This window comes from Solanum dulcamara, chromosome 6, assembly GCF_947179165.1.
Source record: "Solanum dulcamara chromosome 6, daSolDulc1.2, whole genome shotgun sequence".
NCBI lineage: Eukaryota > Viridiplantae > Streptophyta > Magnoliopsida > Solanales > Solanaceae > Solanum > Solanum dulcamara.
Window position 1 is genome coordinate 28,213,667 of NC_077242.1, and position 6,332 is coordinate 28,219,998.

Genomic DNA, 6,332 nt, shown 5'->3' on the forward strand with positions numbered 1-6,332 from the left:
GAGAGTAGTACTAGAATGGGTGACCCCCTGGAAAGTGAAAGAGGAAATGGAACACAAGTATCCATACCTATTTCCTACATCTACAAGTAATCCTAACTTTTGGAACTCTGATATTGATTGCTTAATGAAAGTATATGTTATGTCAATGGGATAGAGGAACTCTCTATATATTTGGTATAAGATTCGGAGGAAGGTTTTGGTTCACATTCGAGGATGAATATTCTAAAGAGGGGAAGGATGTTATACCCCGTACTTTGGTACCTTGGATTGCTTCTTAAGCTTCTTAAGTTTCTAGGAAGGCTCTTAAGTTTCTTAGGAGTCGTCATGTGAGTCGGATAATCTATAACGCTATCAAATAATCCTAAGGAAAGGAGAGGGAGATACTCCATAAGAGAGAAGATTGGAAATAGGGTTATAAGAATCTGGATGAAGTTGGAGGTTAAGTAGTGAGTCATAGGACTCGACTTACTTATGAAAGCTATTACTTGGGATATTTTACATACTATGCTACTTGAGTACACGTCGAGCTAAAGTAGCAAGGAATACATAGGCTCTTGAAGTGAGACGAGATTATGAGCTCACAAAAGAGAAATAAGGAAACAACGCACCTACTCAAAGCAAGTAGGTGATGCACCTACTTGGACAAGCAGGTGATTCACCTACTTAGGTTCAAGTAGGTGACATACCTACTTGAGGTGGATCTCACTGCCACGTGGAAGCATATGAGAGACTGCATGGCGTGAGGTGGCACCCTAGGCGGGCTTCCATATATCACCCCTAGGGGGATGCCATGTTTCACCTCCTAATAAAGGTTATATATGTGTTTTAGGATGATTAATCTCTCATTTCAGCATCTATTCCTTAGCCAAATTTTAAGACAAAACTAGAGGAGCTAGAGAGACTAGCTGTGGGTTCCCTCCAATTCAAGGTAAGGCCCCGATTCTCTCTCCATAAATTAATTATTTCAGGTATCCTACAGTGACATAGTGGTGTTTAAAAATGTAAAATCTCATTTTGGGGCAGCAAGGAAGAGATACAAACAGTACTTAATTTTTAGCATGTTAAGAGAACTTCCGAGATAAGTTTTAGCAACTTTTAGCAAGGTATGGCTTGGTTCTCTCCTCCTACGTTTTGGTAAGGGTTTGTAAATGATATGAAGGTGTTAATAATGTAAATTTATGGTTTGTATCAGCACAAAAAGGATAGCAAAAAGCCACAATTTTTCAGCCGCAATTAAGGAACTTCCGAGGTGAATTTTGGCAAGCTTTGGCCAATTTCGGGTAAGGTAAGACCTTTTCCTTCAATTTGGGGTTTATTGTGTTGTTATGTTACATGTTGTTTAAGTGGATGGAAATATGAAAATCCCATAAATATGCTTGAAGTTCAAAACAAACTAAATTGGAGTCGCTATAGTTAAATTATAGTCGAAGCAAGGTGTTGTGCTTGTTGTGTGATGCTGCAGGTGTGTGGTAGTGTGTTGCACAGACTAAAAGTATTCTAAAAGAGGTGTGGGTGATACTGTTTTCAGCCACATGACCCCTCGTTTCATACAATTAAAGGTTTTGCGAAATAAGACCTAGAACCACTATTTTGGTATCGTAATTTTCAGCAAGAGGTTTGGAGCTTATGTTGTGTAATGTTGCCATGTTTTAGTTGTATATGAGCTGCAGTTTGTTTTTGTTGGTTGTCTTTAGTTATTAGGGATCTAATTGGAAATTCGTATAGGGCATGTTATAGGGGAGGTGCTGCCAGATTTCCGTTAACTCCTTAACTAACTAAGGAACTAGTCGAGAAGGCGAGCGAGGAGATGAGTTCTATGAATACTCGTCTATAACTTAAGATGATCGAAAGTCGAGGGTTGTTGATTCTCGTATTTATTTCATGTTAAATAGGTTGAAGAGACGACGAGGCGAACGTGTTAAGAGTAATCCGTAAGAGGTATGTAAATCTAACATTTCCTTCTTTTGGCATGTTTTTGGCACAAGTATGTAAGGCTTAGACTTTCTTTTGGCATGTCTTCGGCATAAGTGTATTAAGCTTATTCTATCTCTTGGCATGTTTTGGGCACAAATATGTAAAGCTAATCTTCCTTGTTGACATGGTTTTTATGAAGCAAGTATATGACTTTTATATGATTCTAAGAAAGTTCCTATTCGTAGAGCCGCTAGGATGGAAAACTTCTTGATTTTCCAAAAGATATTTGTTATGCCTTGATATGTGTATATGATTCCTAAAAGTTCTATTTTGATATAACCCATAGTAACTTTCAAAAGGTACTTGTTATGACTCTTGTCTTGATTTTGAATGATAGCTCATTTTGATTATTCCATCAAGTATCAAATATGATTTAAATTGCATATAGTTTCTTACTACTCCAGTTGTGGATACCTTAATGCTTCGTTCATCGAGCCTGGGCCAGGATTTATTATCATGCGTACTTCTCTGCATTGTTCGCCATGCCCCAACAGTAGGGGGCAGGTACGGCCTGTACATGGGATTTGTGGAGTTATGATATGCCATGTACACATATGATATGATATGATCTGATATGACCATTTGATATGAATTGATCTATTATGGAGATATTCTCTACTCTAGAATTATGATGTATTGTGGCACCGGTGACGGGGTGGAGACCATGATTTGTTCATCGAGTCCCATAATGGGGCTGGATATGGCATATATTTTTCTGCATACCTTATCTATGGTTATGATAAGCATTTTGATATTTCTGGATACTTTGCTCATTTTTGCACATTCTGCTCTAGTAATGACTTTACTTATTACAGTCCATGTTTTACATACTCGGTAAATTTTCCATATTGACCCCCTTTCTTTGGGGGGACTGTGTTACATGCCTGTAGGTACAGATGCTCAGTTTGTTGATCCACTCACCAAGGACATCCACCGTATTGGTTGGTAGTGCTCCTTTGTCCATAGCCCTATTTTGGCACTAACTTTTCTGTTGTATATTTATACGTAATGGTTAAGGGTACGACGGGGCCCTATCCCGTCATATGATTATGCTAACATTTTGTAGAGGTCTGTAGACTTGTGTTGTGGGTTCTGTATATGTATTTCGGGCTTGTGTTTAGTGACGGCCTAAACGGCCTTCGTGTGCTACATCTATTTTCGTGTGCTCTTTAGCGATCTATTTTCGATTTTTACTTTTGTTTATTCTGCAAACACGCTAAGTGGGGCTAAAGGTACGTATGGGTGCCCAATTCGGGCACCAGTCACGGCCTACGAAGTTGGGTCGTGACAGAAGTGGTATTAGAGAAGTTTGTCCTTAGAGTGTCTACAGACCGTGTCTAGTAGAGTCTTGTTTATCGGTGTGTTGTGCACCACATCTATAAATAGGAGGCTACAGGACATTTAGGATGTCACCTTTATTTCATATCTAAGATCGTGCGATAGAGTCGAGTTATAGGGAATGAAATTCCTCATACTAACCTATGATTTCAGCAGAAGGAAAACATCGATAAAAGAAGTTGACTGATGATATTAGAAGTTACAAGGAATGCAGGTAAGCAAAGTCATGAAAGATATATGTCAGGTGAGGTATTAAAGTACGATTGACATGTAAAGTTAAAAATGGAAAGGAAAAGTAGACAGAGCAGGGTAACAGATGCAGTTTGAGTTGGGCATATACGGTAAGTCCATCATTTTTACTGTTGTTGATATTAGACGCCCTGTGTGGCTGTGGTATTATACGATATGAATATATATGTTGGACCTGTGAGGCATTGTTTGCATTTTCTGCGTGCAGTGTTGAGATAGTAAGAAATATAAAGGAAACTCTGCCCAAATTTTCCTAGAAATAAAAGGAGAAGGAGATACAAGGTTGTAGTATGACTTGTCCATAATAAGAATGAGATTTGACTAAACCACGAGTAAGACTGACCTTGAGAAATAAATTAATGACTAAAGTGATTGTAATAGTAGCGAGGAGGTCAATATGGGTATGGAAAAAGAATCTGGAAAAGACTGGTGAGACTAAGGGATGATTTAGAGATGACACCTAGATCTAGATAGAATGACATATTAAGGCACCGACTGAGTTGATACACCAGGATAAATGATGACAAGCTAATTACTGATTGGGATGAATGGAATGTGGCTTTCAATGCACTACTATATTAAGGATATTATTCGAGTGCCAGTGTTCAAGACTAGAGTTGGTACTATAAATTGAGGATTCTAAGCACCTCATAATTGTATTAAGGTTTCGTACAAAGGTAACCTAAAGTATAGGTGATGTATAGGAAGATATGGAAATAGCGCAGTATACTAAATAGGTTGGAAAGGACTCATATGCATTTGGAAAGTTAGAAATAAATAGAGGATGACATGGGTACACCCTAAAACGGGGAAAGTGGATAAGAAAAATACAAGTGTAAGAGAAAATCAACTGACGCTATCATATGTAAATGGGAACGCTTAAAATTCAAAAGAGAAAATCAACTGACGCTATCATATGTAAATGGGAACGCTTAAAATTCAAATGAGATCCCATAAGAAATTGATGGATCTCGAGTCCAGTAATAAATAGATAGAAGTCGCAGTATATGAGACCGTGTGAGGAACGGCCAGCAATAAATAGATAGAAGTCGCGGTATCTGAGACCGTGTAAGGAACCATTGGTGGAGACCTTAAGGGATGGATACGATCATACCAGCACTAACGCACCGGATCCCATCAGAACTCTGAAGTTAAGCGTGCTTGGGCGAGAGTAGTACTAGGATGGGTGACTCTCTGGAAAGTGAAAGAGGAAATGGAACACAAGTATCTGTACCTATTTCCTACGTCTACAAGTAATCCTAACCTTTGGAACTCTGATATTGATTGCTCAATGAAAGTATATGTTATGGAAATGGGATAGAGGAACTCTCCATATAGTCGGTATAAGATCCGGAGGAAGGTTTTGGTTCACATTCGAGGACGAATGTTCTAAAGAGGGGTAGGATGTTACTCCCCGTACTTTGGTACCTTGGAACGCTTCTTAAGATTCTTAAGTTTCTAGGAAGGCTCTTAAGTTTCTTAGAAGTTGTCATGTGAGTTGGATAATCTATAACGCTGTCAAATAATCCTAAGGAAAGGAGAAGGAGATACTCCATAAGAAAGAAGATTGGAAATAGGGTTATAAGAATCCGGAAGAAGTTGGAGGTTAAGTAGTGAGTCATAGGACTCAACTTACTTGTAAAAGCTATTACTTGGGACATTTTACATACTAAGCTACTTTATTACACGTCGACCTAAAGTAGCAAGAAATACATAGGCTCTTGAAGTAAGACGAGATTACGAGCTCACGAAAGAGAAATAAGGAAACGACGCGCCTACTCAAAGTAAGAAGGTGATGCACCTACTTGGACAAGTAGGTGATGCACCTAATTAGGGTCAAGTAGGTGACACACCTACTTGAGGTGGACCCCACTGCCACGTGGCAGCATATGGGAGAATGCATGGCATGAGGTGGCACCCTAGGGGGCTTCCACATATCACCCCTAGGGGGATGCCATGTGTCACCTCCTAATAAAGGGTATATATGTGTGTTATTATGAGTAATCTCTCATTTCAGCATCTATTCCTTAGCCAAATTTTTAGACAAAACTAGAGGAGCTAGAGAGACTAGCTACGAGTTCCCTCCAATTTAAGGTAAGGCCCCGATTATCTCTCCATAAATTAATTATTTAAGGTATTCTACGGTTATATATCGGTGTTTAAAAATGTAAAATCTCATTTTGGGGCAGCAAAGAAGAGATACAAACAGTCCTAAATTTTCAGCATGTTAAGAGAAATTTCGTGACAAGTTTTAGCAAGTTTTCACAAGGTATGGCTTGGTTCTCTCCTCTCACATTTTGGTAAGGGTTTTTAAATGATATGAAGGTGTTAATAATATAAATTTATGATTTGTAGAAGCACAAAATGGATAGCAAACAACCACAATATTGCAGCCGCAATTAAGGAACTTCTGAGGTCAGTTTTGGCAAGCTTTGGCCAATTTTAGGTAAGCTAAGACCTTTTCCTTCAATTTGGGGTTTATTTTGTTGTTATGAATTGTGTTAAATATTGTGTAAGTGGCTGGAAATATCAAAATCCTATAAATATGCTTGACGTTCGAAACAAACTAAATTGGAGTCGCTATAGTTAAATTATAGTCGAAGCAAGGTGTTGTGCTTGTGGTGTGCTGCTTCAGGTGTGTGGTGGTGTGTTACAGGGCCTAAAAGTATTCTAAAATAAGTGTGAGGGCTTCTGGTTTCAGCCACACGACCACTCATTTCGTATAATTAAAGGTTTTGCGAAATAAGGACTAGAAACACTATTTTGGTATC

General features: G+C 38.6%; 1 pseudogene; it reads left to right on the forward strand.

Moving 5' to 3' along the window:
• Positions 1-4,661: 4,661 nt before the first annotated feature.
• Positions 4,662-4,783, forward strand: LOC129893614 (5S ribosomal RNA; annotated as a pseudogene).
• Positions 4,784-6,332: the final 1,549 nt, after the last annotated feature.